Source organism: Acinonyx jubatus, chromosome D1, assembly GCF_027475565.1.
Source record: "Acinonyx jubatus isolate Ajub_Pintada_27869175 chromosome D1, VMU_Ajub_asm_v1.0, whole genome shotgun sequence".
Lineage (NCBI taxonomy): Eukaryota > Metazoa > Chordata > Mammalia > Carnivora > Felidae > Acinonyx > Acinonyx jubatus.
Genome location: NC_069390.1, coordinates 13,184,602 through 13,208,409, shown reverse-complemented (window position 1 = coordinate 13,208,409; position 23,808 = coordinate 13,184,602). Strand labels below are relative to the sequence as shown.

Genomic DNA, 23,808 nt, shown 5'->3' with positions numbered 1-23,808 from the left:
GACTCTATTTCACGTTTTCTGGCTTCCAGCAGTCCTGGGGACCGCAGGCCCCAGCTCTGTGCTTGATCCACACAGATCAAGCACAGAGCTGAGCTCAAGAACTTACCTGAGCTCAAGAACTCAGAGTCAGCGTGTTCCTGGGGTCTTCAAAATCGGCCTATTTGGGGTTTCTTCAGGTTAAAAGAGCTGTCTCAGCAGAGTCTCTGCAGTCAGGAAGGTGGGAGTATAGTGGGAAGGTGGGAGTATAGTGTAGCCCCTGCCACCATTGTCCCCTACTACTCTTGTTGTCAGTGGAGGGGACACTGTGGCCCAGCCCAGCAAAACATGGAAAGTTTTCAGAGATGCATGTTCCTTAACTTGACATCAACTGGTGAATGTACCAGATTCCTCAATAAATGAAAGTTGGTTGATTGAGGAAGAGCCCTCTATTTGCTTAGTTTCTAAATCAATTGTTCTCTTTCAACTCACATTTGGGTTGCCATTTCCTTTCCTTAATTTCCGCACTAGAACTATATACAGTGTCCAGAAATATGCAAAATACTTTTACATATGCCATTTTATCTGACATAACGACTCTGTGAATCCACTCTATGTCGTTAGCCCCTTTTGTAGACACAGAAAACAATATCCAGGATGATTCAATGGCTTTCCAAATCCCTCAGCTAGGGAATCACAAATGAAGATGTATATTTATGGGGTTTTTTTTATTCTTCTGTTTTCTTTCCATTACAATCCATTGCATCTCCGATTCTCAACACTCCCTTTCAACTCTGGTGTCTCTTATTATATTAATAAATCTTACATGATCAACTCAACTCAGTTTTCAATCTTGTTTGACATTCCTGAATCAATTTTCAGAAATTCATTTCTTAAACAAGTGGGATGCATGTTTGGTGTCATATTTTGAGCTGAGTGAGGGCATAAAAATGAGGGAGCCAGACATGGCATCTCCCTTCAGGCAGTTATAGTCTAGTATTACTGCCATAACCAGTCCAGAACTTAGCTTACGATGCCAAGAGCGTTGAACCAATGAGGATATGGTTCAACCATATCCAAACACAGGGAACAAAGGGCCTTTAATAAGGAACTTAGAGTTTAATTCCTGAAAGTGTCCATCAGGAAGAGTCCTGAGTGCTTGGAGAGATGATTCTAGAGGCTAAAATGAACCATCTGCAAACAGGTCACCCGGCTAGCCGTCTGTCTGCAAGAGTTGAGTAAACTCATTATGAAAACATTTTTATCTTACCTTTTTACCATGTGAAGTTCTCAGACTGAGCCAGACATAAGAGCTTCTGGAGTCTATGTTTTCGTAACAACTATTCATAACAACAGGGAGAACCAGAGTCAGTCTAACTAATGCAGCCAAATCACAGTCTACACTGGGGAAAGGCCCCGGGCCATTACTGTCTGGAGCTTTTGTCTCTAGTCCATAGCTCTAAATTTCACAGGGTCTCCATGTTTTCATTTGTAATCTGGGAGCTGTAATAACCTGTCAAAAATGTTTGTTAGGAAGATTCTTTGAGAAAATATAGTCAAATACCCTATGAAAACTCTCCTTATATAATCCCTCCTGGAGGCTCTGTTTTAAGATTTTCTTAAGCTCAAAAGAGGTACCATTTTTAGAGTGGTAAGTAAGTTTCTGCCATCTGGTTTGAAGAATGAAATTTGCCTTTGCAAGAGTCTATCATTCTTGGAGGGAGCTCGTCAGCATATTTAGTTTTGCAGATGTTAGGTGAGCATTCATTTTTTGTTTATTTGTTTTTCAGAGAAAGACCTGGATAAATCACTCTAGGTTATTGTCCAAGGATTGAACTGGCTTCAGTTTCATTTTGATACACAGACTCAAATAACAACATCCAGACTTAATTTCTTTGCATCATTTAGCTCTGCCTCCTTCCTGGGTTGTCCTCAGTCTCTAGCTGGTCTCCCTCCTGATAAAAAATGTCTATAGCAGCCACACATGATTGAAACCAGTGGTGGACAGAAGGCATTTCTTTCCAGGAATTACAGAAAATATCTCCTCAGAGCTTACTGGCTCAGCTTAGATTGTGTGCCCCTCTTTGAAACAATTGCAGAGGGGAGGGATAATCAGCTCATGCCGAAGACTCTGGAGGTGGAGCTAATCCTTCCCGACCACAAAACTAGTGGGAAGAATGGCCTGCCGGGGGAAATTTACTAAAATAAGAGATATTAAACACTAGACCACAAGTGATAGATGTCCACTTAATTGGGGAAAGCGAGATTCCTATGCACATCATTTTAATACAACGTTGATTAAGATGGGCCAGGTAAAGGTGTGGGCAAAGGGCAGGGAGCAGAGAGAGCTTGATTCTGAGAAGGATCCAGGAATGTCACTTCAACTTGAGCACTGGTCTTGATTCTGCTACCAGCACAGTGGAAGCTGGTCTTATCTCATCTTCAGGCGACCCAGGTTCCAGCTGCTACTCCACAACCAGCCTGTCATGTCATATATACCAATGTAGTTCTCCTCCATACAGGTTCCTTGCCTACCAAATAAATAAATAAATAAATAAATAAATAAATAAATAAATAAATATGTGATCTTAAACTCTTAAGCCTCTCCAGTTCTAACTTTGTAGGATTCTTACGGTGGCATCCTCCTTTTCTGCCCTCAGGTGCCCAGATACCCATGCATCCCTTACACTGTGATGCTTCAGCTGGTCCTGCTCTCTCTGGGTTCTGCTCTGTCTCCTGTCATCAACCGGCCTGACATCAACTGCTTTTCTGGGTAATGGAAGATACGGGATTGTTATTTGCATTTTTACAGAAGCCTTCTAAAACTTGTGCTTTAACATAACAGATTTATTACAAGAATGGAAATTTGAGTATTTTGTTTTTAATCAAGTGGGTGGGACATAGGGCCTTTCTGAAACCATCCGTGAACTTGGCTGCCTTCACATACAGCTAGCAGTAGAATAATTAGGAAAACCAGACTTGGGGAAGCCAAGATTTCAGACTTTGATATTTATATAATGTAGAGGGCAACAAACATATTAAAGAACTTTTTATACAAGCATTTGTAATTCCTCTTTGACATAGGAGCTCTGAGTTACCTCTAAGGTCATTTCCCTGAAGCAAGCATGGAGACATTGTGAATTATGAGGTCGTGCTTTGACAGTGACACATTGTCTTGCGTGGCTCAGAGAGAACATGAAGGAATTGCCCTAAGGAGAGAACTGATGTCTCTGGTCAACAGCCCTCAAGAGCTGATGGCTCATTTGCCAACAGCCACCTGAGTGAGCTTCAAAGAGGATCTTCCTCCATAGAGCCTTGAAATAAGATCACAGATCTGGCTAACACCAGTAAGACCCTGAGCCAGAAACCCTCAGCTAAGCCACATCTGGATTCTAGACTTGAAGAACTGATAGGATAATAACTGTCCTTTATTTTAAACCACTAAGTTTTGGGGTAATTTGTTATACAACAATAGAAAACTCATATAATAAAAGTAATCAAAGATGCCTTTCAGAATCTTGTATAAAAAAAAAAAAAAAACCTTTTCCTTCTTGCCCTATATCTGTCTCTTACTCTACAAATCACTTCTGGACATTTGCCATGCTTTAAAAGTCCACTATTTTTCAGGCAATTGCTGGTCTAAACAATTTGATAATTTCCATGAAATGCGCTCTTTCCAAGAAATTGTATAGGTATCCATATCTCAGAAAGGTTTTTTCTCATTAAAAAGGTAGTCCTGGGGCGCCTGGGTGGCTTAGTTGGTTAAACGTCCAACTTCGGCTCACGTCATGATCTCACAGTTCATGGGTTCGAACCCCATGTCAGGCTCTGTGCTGACAACTCAGAGCCTGGAGCCTGCTTCGGATTCTGTGTCTCCCTCTCTCTCTACTCCTCCCCCGCTTGTTCGTTCTCTCTCTCTCTCTCTCTCTCTCTGTCTCTCTGTCTCTCTCTCTCAAAAACAAACAAGTGTTTAAAAATAAATTTTTTTAATAAAATTCATTTTTAAAATGTAGTCTCTGGGAAGTTGTGATAAAACACTTTTATATTTTAACATTTATATTTCTAACATATATATGTTTTGTATATTATATGTATAGCTCCCACAGGATTCTGTCTGCAGGCACCTTAGTTAAGATGAATTTGCATTTTATATTAAGAAGTCTGGACTATGAGAAGAGGAACAAAGGCCATACAAATACCCTAAAACAGCTGGTGAGTGAAAGCTTATAAACCCCACTGACTCCCAAGAGATCATTTGGGGTCATCAGCTGACATTTTTAACAACCTTTTCACCTACTCATCATGTTCTTCCCAAGCCCCAGCATAACCATCACAGGTAAGTGGCTTCATTTGCCAAAAAGCAGGGGGTCCAGCCCTTAGGAAGAGTCCCCATGGTGACTCTTAACTTTGAAAGGTCACAGCTGCTGCTAGAAGAAGAGATATTATTGTCCCTGGGACATCATTGGGACTCTATTAATATTCCATCAAAGTCCTCTAAGGTTTCTCTCTGTGTCTGAATCCTTCATTGGTTTGGTGTTAGACATTATACAATTCACTTCATCCTTCGAATTCCAATGGACTTTTAGTCAAATCAACACAAACATTTTTTGTGTATCTGTTTGTTAGGGCAAGGGGAGTTAGGGCGAAGGGAAAGACAAAAATGACTAAAACACAGAAGTTGTTGCTACAAGGTCAGAGACTGTACAGACCTGGATAAACAGGTTCAGCAGTAGTTTGACAATGACCTCGAGGGCACTGGAGTAGAAAGCTGAAGAACTAGAATGTTAACTTCAGCTGGGCCTCTAGACCCACATGTGCGTGGGCAAGTGACTTCTTTCTCTAGGCCTCGGTTTTTTCACCTGTACAGGAAAGAATTTGGGCTGGATCAGGGATGCTGAAGTCGGAGTAATTCTAGGATAGCCTCCCAAGATTCCCATCACCCAGCGTACACACTCTGTATAACACAGTCTCGTGAATACAGGTGGGATCTATGTATGTAAGGGTTCTCGTTCCCATCAGTAAGTTATATTCTAAGGAAAAATATTTTTAAAGATGTAATTAAGGTCCCAAATTAGTTGATTTTTCAGTTAATCAAAAGGGGGATTATCTGACTTAATCTTTCTTGAAAAGAGAGACTGAGGGGCCCCTGGGTGGCTCAGTCGGTTAAGCGGCCGACTTCGGCTCGGGTCATGATCTCTCGGTCCGTGAGTTCGACCCCCACATCGGGCTCTGTGCTGACAGCTCGGAGCCTGGAGCCTGTTTCAGATTCTGTGTCTCCCTCTCTCTGACTCTCCCCTGTTCATGCTCTGTCTCTCACTGTCTCAAAAATAAATAAAACATTAAAAAAATTAAAAAAAAAAGAAAAGAGAGACTGAGTCTTTCTTGAAAATGTTTTCCTGCACACCTGGAAGAACAGAGTTGCTGTGTAGTGAGCAAGACTGGCACACAGAGGATCTCTGTGGGTCCTTGAGAGCTGAGAGTGACCTCCCTCTGACAGCCTGCAAAAAAATGGGGACCTCAGTCCTGTGACTGCAAAGAAATGAATCTGGCCAACAACTATGTGAGTGTGAAAGAACACCTGAGCTCCAGGAAGGAACAGCCAACATTTTGATTGCAACTTTGTGGGACCTTGAGCAGAGAGCCCAGATAAGCCCAGCATGCCCAGACTCCTAACCCACAGAAGCTGTGAGATAATAAATATATGTTGTTAGAAGCTGCCAATTTTGCATTAATCTGTTTCACAGTAAATGGAAAATGAGTATAGATTCTAAATGAGTTCCATCTCACCTGCTAATTCTAACAATTCATAATGTCTGCCTGGAGCACCATATTGGAAAGGATTCAAAATCCTTTTGTAGATTAAGCTACAGAAAGTGTCATAATTGATTAATAAAACCTACCATGGGGGTTATTAGTTTTGACTCCTCTGATTGTAAGCAACAGAAAATATCACCTAAATTAGCTTAAGGAGGGAGAAGGAATTGTTAGATCTGGCATTTCTTCAGCAAATATTTACTGAACCCTACTGTATGAGATGTTCTAAGCACTGAAGTTACAAAAAAGATGAGTCCCTGACCTCAGAGCTCACATTTTAGAGGTCATGGGAACTAGAGACTTGGGTTCTGGAAAAGAGACTCCAAGCCCTCAATGGCAACCCCATGGAGGAAGTCACAGACTATTGGAGAACATTCCTCAGATCACATCAAAGCTGGAAGAGCCTGTACCTTTCCACCAAGTGCCCATCAGTTTCCCACAAGTAGCAAGGATCTAAGACCCAGGGTGCACTCTCTGATAATCATGTGATATCATGGAAAGAGCACGGAACTTAAAGTCAGTGTCACCAGGATTCAAATCCTGGCTCTGCCACTAATTATGGGATCATCGACAAGGTACCATATTCTTTGGAGCCCCTCGTCTATAAAAGTGGGGATAATGACACCCACCTACAAGTTCTTGTGTGATTGAGTGAGATAACATGACACATGGCAATACCTAACAGACACCTAGTAATGAACGGGAATAACAAAGGTGGAGCCTGCACTGTGGCATGAACACGCACTGGCATATTGGACCAGGAGCCACAAGTCCTACACAGTCTACAGGCTGATGTAGATGATAGTTAGGACCCTGGAATTTGGACCAAACTCTCTTGGTTAGAATCCCAGCTCCACCATTTACTAGCTGTAGGGCGTATTTGAATTTCATAAGTTACATGAATTTCAAAGTTATTTGAACATTCCATGTCTCATTTTTGTCTCTCTGTTAAATCAAGATAATAATAGTCCCTAATTCATAGGACTCTTGTGAAAGTAGAATGAGTTCAATAGATGTAAATCCCTCAGAACAGTGTCTAACACGTTTACACTCAATAAATGTTAGCGATTATCATTATTATTCATCCATCCAACACATATTTGTTGTTCCGAGAGCTATGTTAGGGGCTAGAATTGCATAAATGTATATGGTTTGCTCCTTGGAGGATCTCAGCACAAACAGATAAATAGATTCTTTTAATTACAAAATGAAATCATAATCACAGCAACAGAAGACTTGAAATACTGTGGGAGTCCAGAAGAGGGAGCCTAACATTGGAAGAAGGAGAGAGTCTTCCCAAAGAAGGGAACATGGCAACTGTACCTTATTTTAATAAGCCATATAAACAGGAAAGCCAAAAAGAACGGGGGAAGGAGGCAAAGCCGCTGAAAAATTAAAAAGATCCCTACCTGAGAAACATCACGCTGAGGGAAAGAAAGTAAGAATGAGATTCCTAACGCTATACAATTGCTGAAATACCAAGACTTGCATACAAAATGACCACTTAAATTTTGCAAAATCACATACAAAAAATCAAAAATTCTCATGAAATATACTGAATGGGAGTGTCGAGAAGAAAATATAAACGCAGAAATAACAATTTAAAGATAAAGAAAACAAGATCATGAACACCCAGCGGTGGTGATGCATCATCAGCTGAGCATGGGAGTGGGGGAGCAAAATATGTGGAAATTTGCCAGCGAATATTGCATCTGAAATTCTGGAAGGGTCAGATCACAAGGCATCACATCATTTGATCTGAATTCTCAAAGGTAAAGTTATGAGCAGTGCATACACATGCTCAGACACACAAGTTTAATTGTGAAGACGAACACAGGCCCACCTGGGCCATCAGGAAAGGATGCTTCAGGTCTGCACTAGCCTACCTGGCCTACTTATGAGTTATAAACTGGTGCTTGCCCTGGACAAACTCGGTAGTAACAGAGCACACAGGTCAGCAAGCAAGAGTGGAAGCTGGATGTCGGCACCACGAATGTCCTCAGCAGGGCATCCTTGTGCAGAATGCAGCTGCACAACCCTCCTAGAAGGTCCTGCGGATCAAGCCTCCAGAAAAATCCTGAGCAGCCCTAAACCACACACACTACAAAGAAGCAAAGGCACAGAAGGTGCAGATGGTGAGAGCGCCCCCTTCTGGCAGATCCAGGAGCACTGAGCCTCGGAGTGGGAAAATTGCCAATATCAGCCTCCCACGTCAGAGCATTTCCTGCACTTGGGAAAGACTGTCTCTTGCAATGGGAGATAACATCCCATCATCTTCAAATGGAATGTATATGGTGCTGCTCTAGGAATTCCCATGACTTTTTAAACTTCAAATCATTTTCCCCCTGGCCAAGACAACGTAACCCATACTCTGCCTTTCTTTCTCTGGCCTAGGATCTTTATGGAGAAGCTACACCCGCATTCTAAACTGGAAAGCATGGGTGGATGTTAACATGTGGCAAAGGGAGAAGAGGTAATGGGAAGAAATGGAAGATGAGATATGGAGGGATTAAAGGAATAAGCAGCCTGAAGTGGTAAAGAACAAATCCTAATCAAAGTGGTTTCTTTACTTAATACAAAAGATTAAAAATCTGAAAAGGACTTTTACATCCATTTACATCATAAGTTAATGGGATCTTCAAAACAGTCCTGAAGAATCAATATTAAAATCATGAGTAGTGCTGGAGGGGGAAGAAGGGACATCACGAAGGGTGGGATGGGAGGGATCAAATCTCAAGGTCGGGAGGCCATGGCTGGCTCCTTACCAGAGGAGAAAGCATTTTTAACTGTAGAAGGACATAGCAGGCACTCAGACACTGCTAATAGGGTTGTAGACTTTGCAGACAAATGGATCTGGATTCCAGCCAGCTAGAGATTTGGAAAGTCCGTAGTCATTCTGAGCTAATTTTCTTATTTACAAAAGGGGATATAATAATACCCACATCATAGGGTTACTTGCAGGGATAAATGTTTACAAAGTGCCTATAACCATTCAATAAATAGAAGCTACTATTCATTCATGTACTCAATTAATATTACTGAATGCTTTTTTGAGTCAATCACTGATCCAAGCCCAGGGTACAATGTTTGGCAAGAGACAGACACGGTAATTGTCCTCATGAAACATACAGTCTTGTGGGGTACACAGGCAACAATAGAATAATTGCCAAAATAGGTATTAATCATAAATTATTCTAAGTCACTCTATCCTACCACTTTTTCACTATGTCTCATGTCTCATGTCCTTCCTTCTTTAGCTTACCTTCCATGGTCAATCACCATTGCAATCCTCTGGGAACACACTTTCAACACCTTTGTCCCTCTCTTGCTTTGTCATATTCACTTGGTTAAAGCATAGCTCTAATCCAACCCGCTGGACCCTCTGCACTGTTACCCATTCAACTAACAGAAACACAGGCTACCATGTTGGCTGGTCCCACTCTATCCTCTCACCACCCCAAAGCCCCTGCTGCTATCTGGCAACCACACTGCGTGTCCTCAGTCCATCCTCTCTCTTAGCCAACTGTTTCATCCCATCTCTTCTCTCCTCCAACCTCTAACATGACTGCCCCACCCTTCCTCATAGCTAGAGAATCCGGTTATTTCACAGAAAATTAAAAAGAACTTCTGCAATTTTTCTTGACCAAATCTTACCCGCCTGCCTGATTCTCTGTCCGTCTACTCCTAACATCCCTCCCACGCTCACGCTCCTATTTAAAGCTAACCTCTCTATTTGCACACCAAATCCCATCTCTTCTTGCCTAGTCATGAACATCGTTGTTGGCATTTTCTCCTTCCTCTTTTACAGCTTCAGCTTCCCCCTTTCTCCTGGACCATTCCCATCCGCATCCAAATGTGCTGCTCTTTCTCCCAATATTAATATAACACACACACCCCCAAAATCCTTACTGGTCCATCCCTTTTCTTCTCTTTACAGCAAAACTCACCGAAAGAGTTGTCTAAACTCACTGTGTCTAAATTTTTTCTTCCCATTCCCACTTAAATCTACTCCAAACAAGTTTTTGTCACAACTGCTTTTCTCAAGATCACCAGTAACTTCATGTGGCTAATCGCAATGCTCAATCCTCAGTCCTGAGCTTACCTCACCTTTCATTAGCACTTAACACAGTTGGTGATTCTCTTAGACCTCAAACACTTTCTTCACTTGGCCTCCAGTTGCCTGGTTTTTCTCTGACCTCCCTAGCTGTTCAACCTGCTTCACTGGTTCCTCCATATGTCCTTGACCTCTAAGTGAAAGAGAGTCCTAGGGATCAGTCCTTGAATCTCTATTTTTATCCATAGGCATTCGTGGCTTTAATACCATTGAATACCATCGATTCCCATGACTTCCAAACTTATATGTCTAACCCAGATCTCTCCCCCTTTTGAGTAATTATACTCAACAATTACTCTACACCTCTACTGGAGTATCTAATGGATATTTCAAATTTAACATAAATATTGCAAATCCCCAGATAGTCCCCTAAAACCTGTTCCTCCTGCACCATTTCTGATCTCATTTAACAGTGATTCCATGATTCCAGTCTCTCAGATCAAACACACTGGGGTCATCCTTAATTCTTACCTTTCCCCACATTCAATATGTCAGAACATCCTCTCAGATACAGTCTCTTCTTTTGCCTATATCTTCAAGATATATCCTGAATTCTATTGCTTCCCACCATTTCCTCTGCTATGACCCTGATTTCAGCCAAGCTACAATCACCTCTCCTTCTGTATCTTTGTAATAATCGCCTAACTTACCTCCCTGCTTCTGTATGTATCCTCCTACAAGCTATTCCCCACACAGGAGCCAGAGGAGCATGCTAAAACAAGTCAGATCTTGTCTCCCTCTCTCTGCTTAAGACCCTCTAATGGGTCCTAAGCCAAGCTCCTTACCACATGCTCCAGGGCTACAAGGCTGACCCTATCACCTCTTTAACCCCAGCACCAACCACCCCATGTCCCTCACTCCATTCCAGCCATCCTGGCCTCTTGCAACTTTTCCAAAATGCCAAACTTGCCTCTGCCCCTGGATCCTTACCCTGGCTGTATTCCCTCTGCCTGCAAGTCTCCCAGATATTGGTCGTCCTCACTCCCTCACTTCCTCCAGGTCTTTACTCAAATGTTGGCTTCTCACTGAGGCTTGTCCTGTATACCTCACCTAAAATTCACCCTCATATACACACAATCCCTTACTCCTGTCCTCACCTTTTATTTTCCTCCTTCAGAGGAGGAAAATTACTAAAATTTACTATGTATATTTGTTTTGAATTAAACTATGAGCTTGATGAAGACAGAGATTCTTGCCTGTTTCCCTTATTACCATCTATCTGGAGCCTAGAACAGTATTTAGTGCACAGTAACTTTGAAGGAATGAATGAATGAATATGGAACCTGAGTTTCCAGTAACTTTAGTAATTTCTCCCAATTACAAATGTGACAACTAGTAAGTGTCACAGCTAGAACGCAAGCCTCTTCTCAGGACGCCCATGTTTTCAAGATGGTGACCTTCCCAAGCCAGGATAGAAAACTCTCCATGCCTGTTTGGAAGAGGCTTCCCAAGATTCCCATTCTTCCTGAATTCTCGTAAAATATTTATAATCCTATGAAATAAGTTTTCCCGGTGCTCCTGCTAGGACTTATTATTCATCTTTAACTTAGTCGATCCAAACAGACAGAAGAAGAGTTGCTGCCCTATGAATAAAGAAGCACATAAACAGCTCCCTAAATTCCAAGTTGCAATTAACAATTCCAGGGAGCAAAGTGACTTTATATACACCAAGACAGCCATTACCAACCTTGCTATAAGTACTACACCCACAGAGAAGACCAGGCCTTATCTCAATTCACAAGGCCACCACGAAACAAAAATCCATTCGTGGAAATTGAACTTGATATAGCTCTCCCATTCAGGGCACCATTATCTAGAAATTCAGTGTCCTGACTGACCTGGGAATTTTATATTAAACTGATAGAATTTCCACATTTGCTGAGCGCTAAACTGTATGCAAGGCAGTCTATTCTGTTGAGAGATGGGTGTAAGATAAAAATAAGAAAATAATACCATTTTGAAATGTATTATGTGTTGAACTAAGAGCTTGGTAATCAGTATATCATTTAATCCTTGCAGCAACTCTGCAACATGGTATAATGTCCACGTTATGACTAGGAGCTAAGTCAGCTCATCTTCCTACAGGCCATAGACAAATAAATACCACGGTGGAAATTCCAATCCAAGTCCTTCTGACTCCATGTGTCCTTACCTAGTATGCCAGACCAGCTTTAGCTAAGATGGTTAAGAAGTTAAGAGGGGGTAAAATTCAGACTCACCCCTTGTTCCCAGAAGCTGAGATTTCCAACAGAAAAACATCTAACTCTGATTTTTTGTGTGTGCTGATCACTGGAATGATACCTGTCAGGGAAAACATGTATCCTCTATGCATAAGACATTTGAATTATGTTTGAATTATAGGAAAGGTTAAAAGACTGATATGAAAAAAGAGAAAATCTTGAATCGACTAAAGCAACGATCTTCATATGTACAAGATCGAAGGTACATACACATCCCCACTCTGCAGAAGAGATCAATAACTATACCCTAACAGGAGGACCCTCACACTAAACTCTCACACATGCCATCTGTTTGGAATTGTTAAAGGGACAAAGAGAGCATCAGCCCCTAAAGTTCTCTCCCTTTGACCTGAAGGCCTCCATCTTTTTATCTTAAGATCTGAACTTCCAGATAGGCAATGGGTTAACAACTTGCATCTAAAAGCTAAAAGCCCCTAGGAAAATTACAATCTATAAATCACACCTCACTCTGTATTGATTTACTCCCTTGGCTTCCTTCTGACCCAGCTGAGAGCTAGCATCTGATGCACAGAGTATTGATGGGGAGGAAGGAGGGGGAAGGAAGAGGAAGAAGTAATTGTAGAACCTGAAATAGACCCCAAAGGGGCAGGTCTGAGTGAAGTCCTGAGGCTGAGATGTCTGTGAGAGCTTAGACACAGGAAAGGATGAGACCAATGCTAGGAAGAAGGAATCATTACAAGGCACCGAAACCCAATTCAAACCAGCCTAAGCAAATTAGGGAATCGACTGGATCATGTTTCGGGTCTAAACTGTGAAGTAGCTACATGTGCAGGCTTTGCCACCACTTTGTCTGAGGTAAGATCTCTGCTCAAACCCTTACTCACCATAGGACCTTGAGCGTGTTACCTAACTTCTCTGGGCCTTACTTCGATCATGTGGGTGAGGCCACGATGATAAATTCATGCCTACTTCATTGATTCGTTGTGGGGATTGGGTAAATCAACACATGTGTTATGGGTTGAATTATGCCGCCCAAAAAAGATACACTGAAGGGCTCACCCTCAGTACCTGAGAATGTGACCTTATTTGGAAACAGGATCTTCGCAAATGTGATCGATTAAGATGAGGTCATACCGGAGTAGAGTGGGCCCTTTATCCAATGTGACTGCTATCCTTCTAGAAGGGGAGAAGGGACGCGGGGACACAGACACAGGAGGAGAGCACCATGGGTTCTTGGAGGCAGGATGTGCCACAGCTGCCAGACAAGGAACACCTGGAGCTACCAGAACCTGTAAGAGGCAAGGAAGGAATCTCTCCTTCAGGTCACAGGTCGCGTATCAGTCTGGTTGGGCTGCCGGAGTCAAATACTGTGGACTGGGCAGCTAGAACAACAGAAATTCGTTTTCTGGCAGATTGGAGGCTGGAAGTTCCAGATCAGGGTCCAGCAGGGTCAGTTTCTGGTGCGAGTTCTCTTCCTGGCTTGCAGGGGGCCAACTTCTCATGTGGCAGAGAGAGAGCTAGAGACTCTCTTGTGTCTCTTCTTATAAGGACAGTAATACTATCAAACCAATGGCCAACTCTATGATCTTATTTACCCATAACTACTTCCCTATATGCCCTTTCTCCTGAGGGTTAAAGATTCACATATAAATTGGGGGTGGGGGCCTAATTCAGCCTGTAGCCAAGAGCATGGCCCTGCCAACACCTTGAATCTGACTCTTCAGCCTCCAGAACTATGAGACAACACATTTGTGTTGTTTTCAACCGCCCAGTTCATAGCGATGGGTTATGGCAGCCTGAGAAACTTGTGAAACTTGTGAAATGCTGACACCAGTGCCTGGTACCTAGTATTTAAGACATGTCAGCTGTTATTATTACAACTCAGATGCTATTCAATCCAGGTCCTTAACCAACGTCATCAGGAACTTCTTTCTCTTCATCTCTCAGCTTTGCTTTCCTCTGGACTCAGCCTCAAGAGCCCTCGTGTCGACTCACCCTCCTGGCGCTCCCTGAGAACTCCAGTCTTCTAAGCCACCAGCCTAGGGGCTTGGCAAAGAGACACGCCTCTTCTGAGTCATTCTGGCAGAAGTCCTGGGACGGAATCTATTGGCCTAGAGGAGGTCACATGCCCATCTCTGAGCCAATCACGGCAGCCAGAGGGTGTGGTGCTTTGGCCAGACTTACCCACCCTGCAGCCATGGCTGGAGTCAGCGTGGACCCAGAATGGAGACAGTGGTTTGGAAATGGAAACTCAGGCTGCTAGCGCCAGAAGGGGTACCGGGATGTGGAGGAGGCAGAAACGACGGATAATCATCGCGTGGGATTGATTTCAGCAACCTGAAGTTTATCAACATCCCTGAAGTTTTCATTCTGTTCGCGGTACTATACTAGTAAGAATTACTGGCGATGAACCACGGAAACAAGGTTCATTAACTTAAACAGAAATGAATTTTCTGGGGTCTCTGCTAGTTCAGAAAGCTGGAGAATCAGCCTTGCACCCGAGTGAGCAATGCTAACCCCGGCCAAGGGCTTCCCTGTGTTCCGCCAGACAGAGGCCAAGGAGCATGGATGTCTTCGTCCCTCTTCTGGCTTCTGTGCAAGAGGTGGGATCCTTCCACTGACCCCCTTAGGATTCCCTCCACCAACCGAACGAGTAGACCGTCTGGATGTTGAGCCGACAAAGAAAACGGTTCACCAGTTTCCTGCTCAATGGCAGCACAGGAGGGGTCATGACTCAAACAAGGCCTTGGAGTCTTCCAGAACCCGCGATCCAGGTGGGAAGGGACTGCTTCAGAACCAACCCACACCCAGGTCAGAGGGCAGGGCCAAGCCCACCCAGCGAGATACTTTGCCGGAACCAGAGAAAGTTCCACTGGAGAAGTGGCAGCGAGGCAACGAGGGGGATTTCGACGGGAGCCCAAGTGCAGGAGTCGGGGTAGAAAAGAGGATTCGGGAAGAAGCAACGGCAGGAGTGAAGACCTGGACAAAAGTAAAATCAGGCAAATGGAACAGGGGAGCCTTTCTTGGTTCAGGAAATTTGTTTTGTAGCAGCATCTCAGTGCCTCAAAGATGGTCTTTCAAAACAGCTGTTCCCCAACAACTACTTAGGGCTTGAAATAAAGGAAAACATTCCCACGCCAATTCCGCACTCAAAATAGAAGCTGAAGAGACACAGAAATCCGAGGCCACTATGACAGCCCGAGTCCAAGCTTTTTATGGAACAAAGCGCTCCGTGGGCCCCGAAGGCCTCCCTCCTCCTCCTCACAACTCTGCCACTTGTTCCCCTGAGCGCCCTCCATCAAGGCGGCCTGGAGGGAGCAAGGGCGAGCAGCCCTCTGGGGCCAGCGCCAGCCTCCAGTTCCTCTGCACCCCTGCCAGCGTGCTCTTCCCAGGAAGGATGCGGTCCCCAAATAATGAAAGTCGTCTCCGGCTTTTACTGAGCGCTTGCCAGGGCTAGAGCTGTGCCGAGAGCCTCGCTCAGGTGACAGCCTCTTTGGTAGGTGCTGCTCTCATCCCCATTTTACAGAGAAGGAAACTGAGGCGGAGAGCTATGGAGTCATGTGCCCACGATCACTTGGAGAGGCCTGTCATCCTGCCTCACACCGCACCGGAGAATGCTAACTGAAATCTCTGAGGCATGGGACACTTGTCAAAGGCTGAGGGAGGGGAGGGGCCCGGGAGGGGGAGGGGCGAGCTGAAGGTTGAATACTTGCAAGGTGCCAGATTCTGGGCTGAGTACTCTACACAGTGAAGAAAATACAAGCAAAACCTATGTAGTAGATATACTACAATGTGAATGATTTAATGCCACGGAACCGTGCATTTATATATGGTTAAAATGGTACATTCTATGTTATACATATTTTACCACAACAAAAACATCTATCCGGTAATGTTATGTGGCAGGTTGTGCTCTGCCCGGGAGCCAGCGGCCCTGGGAGGCAGGCGGCATTTCCCATCCCCAGGGGACAATGGAGAAGTGGAAATTCCCAGAGGTTCCCAGAAGAATGGAGGAGTCCCCTTGGTCAGGGTCCCCCAGCTGGGGCCCACTTGCAGTTCTATTCTAGTCTGCTGTAGATAGTGGTATTAGCAGTGATATTGCGAGTTCTGTTAGTGTTAATTAGTCTCATTCATTACTGATAGCATTATTGGAAGAGATATTAGTCCTAATGCTCTCAGTACTCACTACAGTGCCCCCCCTTAACCGCTGCCTGGCTTCCCACGGTTTCAGTTATCCGTGGTCAGCCGCGATCGTGCAATAGATGATCCCTCTGACACATCATCCAAAGGTCAGTAGTACCTAACGCTGGGTCAGAACGTCTACACCAGTCACCTCCCTTCATCTCATCACGTAGGCATTTTATCATCCAATATCATCGCAAGAAGAAGGATGAGTACTGTAAAAGGAAGATATTTTTAGAGACCCTATTCTCATAGCAATATGCAGATGTTATTTTAATTGTGTTATTTTATTATTTGATTATTGTTCATCTCTTACTGTGCCTTGTTTACAAATCAAACCTTACCATACATGAGTATGTGCAGGAAAAACAGAGTATATATAGGATGAAGTATTATCAGAGGTCTCAGGCATCCAGTGGAGATCCTAGAACGTATCCCCTGCTGATAAAGGGGACTGCTGCACTTAGCATAGATTTAGAAGCAGCCAGTGTGGTTTTGAGTCACAACTGCACCATCTATTAGCTGTGTGATCATGGGCAAGTTAGTTGACTTCTCTGTGCCTGCCTGCTCATTCTTAAAAGAGGGGTAATAAGAGTGCCTCTTTCACAGGATCGTCCTGTGGACTGAAATGAGATAGTTGGTCAAAAGTGCTTACAGCAGTGCCTGTAAAGCAGGCATGAAATAAAATATGCTACTACTAAGTTCTGCCGGAGGGAAATTGTCTCAAGGGGCTGTGCAACTGGCCTGAGGCCACATAACTAATGAAAGAGGAGAGTCTCATGCCTTTTCTGGCCACAGTGGAAGAAGGAGGATGTTCACGGGGACAACATGGTACTTCTCGCAGCCATCAGAGGACCATGACAGAGGGATTTCTGGAAGAGATCTTAGATCAGTGAAGGAAGGCTCAGATATCTTGCCGAGTAAGGAGCTCTCTGATAAATCTATAAAATTTAAAGCTAAATAGACAGTCTGTCCACAAAATGCATACACGGGAAAGACGAAAACCTACAGCCAAGTTCCCAGGATTCTCAGATCCCTGAAGTTCACCCCCCATCCAGGGGAGCCCTGTGATAAGAACTCCCACCCTGGATGACCCAGCCCAAACCGCACACCCATTTTGACTTAGAAAGAAATCTACCAGACAGGGTAGGGCAGCAGTTCTCATGTCTCATGTCTCTTAATGTCAAGGGACATTAAGTCCCTTGTGCCACACAAGAACGTAACTTCGTAACAGCCTTCCGCAGAGATTAGGATTCAGGGAGACACCCTATTTTGAGAATCAGGGGTTTCTAGGACTCGCCCAAGGTCACTCAGGTAAAAGGAGATCAGTGCGGGACCGGCCCTGGGAAATGACCCCACCTAAGGGGTCCTGACCCCATCCCATGGTCTCTCCACCTTCACACAGCCTAAAGATACTTCCAAATGAATTAAACTTTGAAAACTTTTCAAAACAGCTCTGCAAAGAAAAAACTTCTGCAGAGAAAAAGAAAACTAGAAGGGACTCCACCAAGATCTTAGTAGTGGGGGCTCTGAGAAAATGGGATGTAACCTTTTTGTTCCCTTTTACTTACTTTTAAATATTCTTCCAACTTTTGTGCAATAAATATGTATTCCATATGAGATCTTTGAAAGTAAATCTTCATTCAATATGTATATGTTCATATTTTGGTTTCCTGGGCAAATATTTCATTTAGAATATTAACCCACTTAATTTATATTTATCCTTGCTTTTTACTTTTAAAAAATGAGGGATGGGTTGGGGAACTGAAATGAATTTACTTGACAGTGAAGCATAACAAAGGTGGGATGGAAAAGTCTAGGATGTGATTAGCAACTCTGTGAACAAGAGCAGACGCAGACCTACAATTTTTAGACTTCTGTATTGAACTTGAAGAGACAAAGAAATTAATAGTGCAGCCTTGGATGATTCAATAAAGCGTGTGTTTTCAGATCTTTGGTGCTTTTATAAGAATGCCATTAAGAAGAAGAAGGTCAGGAAGACAGAAAAATGCCTGCATCCTGGGAGTGTGATAACAAAAGAATAATGAGCGAGCCCTACATCTGTCTAGCACTTACCAGTCCTCAAAGCCCATTTGGAATAATTAGCAATTGGAAAGAACCCAAATGGCCAACAATAGGGGAATGGCTAAATAAACAGTGGTCGATTAACTCAGATGGAATACTTCATAAAGACAGACAATGGTGAACTCCCAGACTCTGCTGATTCTGGAAATGTCTGTGTGACCTCATGTTACCTAAGAAAAAAATGAAACACAAAGTGGTGCCTTGGGACTCCAACAAGGCATTTTCAAAACCAATCACATTAGTTTCTCAGGCAAGATGGAGAAATGAGGGCTTCATTGTTAGAGAAAAGAACGAATGTCCGATTCCAGCTCCCTCAGAAACTAGCTGAGTAGCCAGAGAGAGCTTAAAGGCAACCCCCTATTTGTGTAGATAATGCATTTCTGTCTCTAAAGTTTTTCAAAAGGCTGAGTTGGTAAATTAGCTTGCATGTCATGAAGAGAATTCTTTTCCCAAAGATGAAAAAAATATGTAAAATCTCTAATACGTCAAGCCTTCTTAAGATGATCTCTCTGGCTTTATTTCTAGCAATTCATATCATCTTTAATCCCACTCTTGTTTTCAGCTGAACCTGATATCTGAAGGCTTAAGTCAAGAGTTCACTTTTTTTGGCATCCCCAACCAATTTCATTTTAGTGTCAGTTTGCATTGAGTATTAAATACTAAGTCTATTGTCAACAGCATTAGAACCTAATTTTTTTCAAGGTTCCACACAAACCAGCAAACCATGAGTCAGGCATGAGGGTCTTGGCCTTGTTCTATCTGACATTTTTGTCTCTGAGATTCAGCAAAGAACAAATTCAAATAATGTAAGAACTTTTAGTACAATGCCTGACACATAATTTGTCCTCGGTAGATGGTTACTAAATTTTATTTTGGATGATAGTTTGAAGATTAATGGCAAATAATGGTGCAGACAGAATACTATCTTAAAAATAGAACAGTGTTAGCCTAGAAGAAGGTCCCTGCTAACACACACCAGGGCTCCTGGCTTTGCTCACCGTAAGATTTTTATCCCTGCATCAAGCGGTGATATAAAGGTCAGACCATCAAATCTGTGAATGGCGAAAAGCCAAGAAGGGGAGCAAATGTCTTGGCTGATGGGACAAAAATCTAGAATAATTTTGCCAAGTTCTAAGGTATGGTTTATACATACCAAGATGAAAATTGATGAGGGCAATGGAAGACCTTTCACTTACATTCAAAAAGACTAATTGCCCAAAAACAGGTTGGAGAAAAAATAACTCTGGCATGTGCAGAAAGGGTTTAGGGACTCTGGCTAGCAAGAAGTCCGTTGTGAGTCAGTTACAGTCTGACTCCACAGAAAGCTAATACCTACTTAGGATGAGGGGCAAGGATGCTTTGAGAGCTTTGAGGTTGGTTCTCTTAAACTTACTGTAGGGGTGCCTGAGTTAAGCATCTGACTCTTGACTTCAGCTCAGGTCATAATCTCACAGTTCATGAGATCAAGCCCCATGGTGGGCTCTGTGCTGAGTGTGGACCCTGCTTAGGATTCTCTCTCCCTCTCTCTCTCTGCCCCTCCCCTGCTTGTGCATGCACACACATGCTCTCTCTCAAAATAAATAAATAGATAGATAGATATTTTTTAAAACTTACTTTAAAAAGGAAATAAGCAGGATAAGATTTGTGTTTGGAAGAGAGTGACCAGAGCAATCCACAAGAGGACTCATGGCTTCATCATCTGCAGAATATTTGAAGTACCTGGTCAAAAGAAAATGTTCTGGGGGATATAATAGCTTACTTCAAATGCTACCAGCTATAGATGAAGAATTAATATTTACTGTGTGGCCCATCAGGGTAGGATCAAATGTGAAGTGAGAAGGCTCCACCAATCAGGACTTTCCAGAAATGAATCACACTGGAAGTCTACCTTTAATGGAGGTGTTTGAACACAGGCGAACTGCCAGCTGGCAAGGAGTAGGAATTCCAGAAGCATACAGTGATAAGGAGGCAGGTGCCCTTAAAAAAACAACCTCTAACTTTGTTCCCTGTTCTGCTCTTGTGTCTGTGACCATTTGAATGTAAGTATGCAGAACTAAGTGTGCGCAAGGCTAAAATTGGAAGTAAATACAGAAAGATGTGAACAACTGACAGTTTAATGTGCATTAGGTTCCTTCTTCATTTATCCACACTCCCTTCCTCATACCATGTAAGAAATGTGCATGTGTATGTGATGTGTGTGTGTGTGCATGCAAATAATAACCTAGACCAAAATATATATAGATTAGAGAAGGCCAGTTCCGAGAGCAAAAAGCAAACAGCTATATTAGAATGACGGTCACTTAGGTTCTATGCAGTCACTAAATAAACTATAAATTTGGCACTGAGCTTCCTGGTTGCCAGAGCAAAAAGGGGGAAAGTCATCAGTCACATGATTCTCGAGGTTCACAAGAAGAAAATGTATTGGATCTTCAGAGCAAGCAAAATTTCTCCTGGCACTAAGTCCTGAAGAGACTAGGTCTACAGGGCCACTGATTAATGTCAAACCCAGTGTCCTTTACAAAATCCCTGCAGCAGACAGAATAATGTGCACCTTAAAGCTGTTTTTGACTGTTTTAGAGGACCAAGAGTGTGACTGAAGGGGTCAATGCAGCAGAAACAATTCTCTGCGGACCTGGAAAACATGGTTTGAATTTTTTTTTACAGTCTGGGTAACCTAAAAATTAGTAGTATCTAAACTGTATTTTAAAATGGGGTGGATGATGTAGATTGCAGGCTATCCTTTCTACGCATTACTTCTCTAAGCCAGTTAGAAAGTTTGAACTTACTCTCTGCGATGAGGGGCCAGTCCTCTTTAAGTTTATAAGTGTTCCCCCCTTTTTAACTCTTTTCCTTAATGCCCAGCATGTTATGCAGGGCCCCGTCTTCTACTGGGGATGTTTACTGTCCCCAAACTCTCACCTACAGCCTCTATATACAGCTCACTTCTCCTTTTGTGGTACTAGACAGCTTGTGTGACATGTATCCTCCCACTGGGAACTAAATTAAGACATCAAAATCTTGTCACATCAGGCACTTAATAATTGCTAGTTGTTTGCTAGCACTGTTCATTTGGGATGAATGCAAAATTCTGATCCTGAAAGAAAGCTGCCAGTTTCCATTAACGGTAGAAGTCAATTCAAATACCCTGACTGTGGCTAAGGGTGGAAAGCTGATAGAGAAGGGGTTAATGAGAGTCTACCCACACCTTGAACTAGCGTATCCTGATTCAAGGACTGGTGATCCTTCTCATCAGTGTCCTACTGAACGCTATGTATGGGTGCAGCTAAACAGGAGACTGGGGCGGGGGTGGGGGGGTGCGGAGGGCGGGGGGAAAGGTATGCAATAATGACCTAGTGATTATTACTATAACCTACGTGACTGGTGCCAGCCACACCCGGTCCCTCTCTGCCACTCTCTCATCGACTTTCTTTCTAATCTTAAAGTTCTCTTTCCTTTCTTTATTGATTGTCTACCTCCTCCAACTAGAATGTAAAATCTTTAAGTGCAAGGACCTTGAGTCTTTGCTATCTCCAAGGCCGAGAACAATACTTAACATTTCGTAGACACTCAATTAATACGTACCGGGCTCACTGGGTGAATAACTGAGCAACTGAAATTTACCAACTAGCTTGGTGATGGCGGTAAATCATTTTTCCTCTATGGGCTTTTGTTTCCTCCTCTTGAATTTTTTTAAAATTTTTTTTATTTTATTTTTTGAGAGAGCAGAGCAGGGGAGAGGCAGAGAGAGGGGGACAGGCTCTGAAGTAGGCTCTATGCTGACAGGCTGACAGCAGCAAGTCCAGTGCAGGACTCGAACCCATGAACCATGAGATCATGACCTGAGCCAAACTCAGATGTTCAACTGACTGAGCGACGCAGGCACCCCCTGTTTCCTCCTCTTTAAAGAAGGGGTTTGGGCCAGTGTGTCTGAGATTGGCAGCTGCACACTAACACGTGTTCTCTCTTCTTCTGTGTCCTCTCATAGGGGACCTAACTGAGCACGTGGCTACCCAGAAGTTGGGTGGCCATGTGGCTAAGCTCCTGCCACTGGAATGTGGATGGAAGTGATGTGTGCATTCTGTGCTGTAGCTTTTAAGGCAATAGGGATGCCTCCTCCATATTCTCTTTTCTCCTTTCCTGCCAACTGCAAACTGTGCATAACAGCCCCCCACCCCGCATGAGTGCGGTGAGAACACCCAGGAGGATGCCAGAGCTGTCCAGCCAGACTTGGCACCTGCTATCCTGGACAGAGCCCAACTACTCACCCCAAAGAGAAAAATGAGTCAATGCATTTGGGGGTCTCTTTGCCAAAGCAACTTAACACCCCCCAGTGAGTACAGCCAGATAATCTCTGAAGACCCACTCCCGCTCAGAAGAGCTTGATTGGTGACTGATGTCATCGCATCTAATCACTTGCTGCATTTCTCTACTTACAGGAAGGTGCATTTCTTGGAGACAAAATTTAGTTTTCACCTTTGAAACAACCACCTGTACCAGCTCAGTGGAATCAGGGTCAAACACTTGGCTTCTTCATGAATCACAAGAAGTACAGTAGCAATAATCTGATAAATCGCTATGGTTTTGCATAGAGAACACTACCTGTTCCGTCACGGCTCAGAGAGGTTTCTAGCAAGTGTTCCCTCAAACTGTGGCAAGCATACCAGAAACGAGATGAGATATTGTAGGTAGGACACAAATTGTTTTTAATTTAATAGCTATGTTATTTTTTTTAAGTTTATTTATTTATTTTCAGAGGGAGGGGCAGAGAGAGAGAATCCCAAGCAGGCTCCATGATGTCAGTGCAGAGCCCAACGTGGGGCTTGATCTCACGGACCTCAAGATCATGACCTGAGCCAAAATCAAGAGGTGGTCACTTAACCAACTGAACTGCCCAGGCGCCCCTAGCTATGTGTTATTTGAATGCATATTTAGTGCGCCTTCTATTTATGGCAAGCAACTGTGCTTCTCAACAGGGTAACATAGTTTTCCTTAAAAACTAATTTAAATAAATAAAAGATGAGTCCGTTTATAGAAAAGCACGATTAGCATAGGAAATAACAAAAATTATGATGGTGGTATGCACACAGCTGAACCAGAGAAACACAACAGTAACTACGGGGTAGACAGAGAACACATCACAATATCCGCATCGTGGGGATGAAATCATGGCTCTCAAGTGGCATTGCTCAACCAAATCAGCAGACTAAACGATTAACTCAAGTTGAGATAACTGATAACTAGCCCTTGTAGGCACCTTTAGGTGCAAAATGCTTTTTCTCGTTATCTCTCTTAGTTTCATAATCGAATGTATTCAAATGTAAGATTGGAGCAGGTGGAAAATAACACAGAGTTCTATCTTTTGAAAGGCTGAGTATGTACCATGTTGTATAGAGCAGTGGTAAAGGAGAGTCCTTGTGGGCTTTAACAGCCTAAGAT

At 43.2% G+C, this 23,808-nt stretch overlaps 1 long non-coding RNA gene across 1 annotated transcript; it reads right to left on the bottom strand.

Annotated features, from left to right (window-relative positions):
- Positions 1–262: 262 nt before the first annotated feature.
- On the bottom strand, positions 263–20,593 carry LOC128311765 (uncharacterized). Its single transcript, XR_008290334.1, has 4 exons — positions 19,987–20,593; positions 4,686–4,835; positions 2,664–2,745; positions 263–2,507 (listed from the first exon to the last, which is right to left on the bottom strand). It is a non-coding gene; the product is annotated as an uncharacterized LOC128311765 (long non-coding RNA).
- Positions 20,594–23,808: the final 3,215 nt, after the last annotated feature.